At 39.0% G+C, this 1,049-nt stretch overlaps 1 non-coding gene across 1 annotated transcript; it reads left to right on the top strand.

Annotated features, from left to right (window-relative positions):
• The first annotated feature begins 718 nt into the window (after positions 1–718).
• On the top strand, positions 719–821 carry LOC112129134 (U6 spliceosomal RNA). The gene has a single exon (XR_002911562.1). It is a non-coding gene; the product is annotated as a U6 spliceosomal RNA (small nuclear RNA).
• The last annotated feature ends 228 nt before the right edge of the window (positions 822–1,049 follow it).

The raw sequence follows: 1,049 nt of genomic DNA, 5'->3' as shown, positions 1-1,049 counted from the left end.
TAGTAGCCAAGTTGTGGGAAAGATACCATGCTATGCTTGGTCCTTTGTCCACTAAGAACAAAAGACCTAACCAGCTGGGGTATGGGGTTTGGAGGGGTGGATAGCAAACCATGTCATCCCTAGGCCACAAGTGAACTGGAAGCTGGGGATGAAAAAACTTCCAACCGATGGGGGAGGAGCCATAAAACCATTCTGGATCTAGACCATTAGAAATTTTTTGCTAGTACTGGAGTGAAAGGATTAAGAAAGCACCATCCTTAGACATAGGGACATAGGATCTACTGAAGAATGAGGCTAAACTAAGACAACAGGGAATTCCCCTGGCCTCATCAGCAGGAAAATCAAACACCAACAGTTTGCTGTTGGCAAGTAAGATACCTTGGAGAGTGACCTATTCTGAAACTCAGGAACACAGGGAAGGCTAAAACCTGAGGGTGGGATTAGGAACTTCAAGAAAAACTATCCAGCAAACTAACCCTCACCCTAAAGATAAAGTAATAGCAGAGGAATGAAGCTGGTGGTACACTGAAGACAAACCCAGCAACAGCAAAACATAAAACCAGCTCCACTCCTGAGCAAGTTTGACACAACCTTCTCCCACATACACAATAATGGTAGAAGAAAAAAAAAAATGCCTGCCCATTTTCAGGCATAAATACTACTTACCTGAATCTTACTGTTCTACACACTCTCTAGCAATTAATAGAACATTAGGAAAGTGCTTGCTTTGGCAGTACATACACTAAAATTGGAATGATACAGAGAAGATTAGCATGGCTCCTGTGGAAGGATGACAAATTCATGAAGGATTTCATTAAAAAAGAGAGAAAGAGACATATAAAAGCAAGAAAAAATGAACTCACTGTCAAAAAACAATGCAACCAAAAGAACAAGATTCAAGAGATAATGTAGACAATAAAATTATCTGACAAGTAACTTAAAATAACTACAATTAATATGGTTCTAGTGGGAAAAAATTAACAACATGCACAAAAAGACAGCATTTCAGCAGAGAAATGGAAATTATAAGAAATTAATGGAAATACTAG

The sequence above is a fragment of the Pongo abelii genome, chromosome 16 (assembly GCF_028885655.2).
Source record: "Pongo abelii isolate AG06213 chromosome 16, NHGRI_mPonAbe1-v2.0_pri, whole genome shotgun sequence".
In the NCBI taxonomy this organism is placed as follows: Eukaryota; Metazoa; Chordata; class Mammalia; order Primates; family Hominidae; genus Pongo; species Pongo abelii.
Note: the sequence above shows the minus strand (reverse complement) of the source record. Positions and strands in the feature narration are given on the sequence as shown.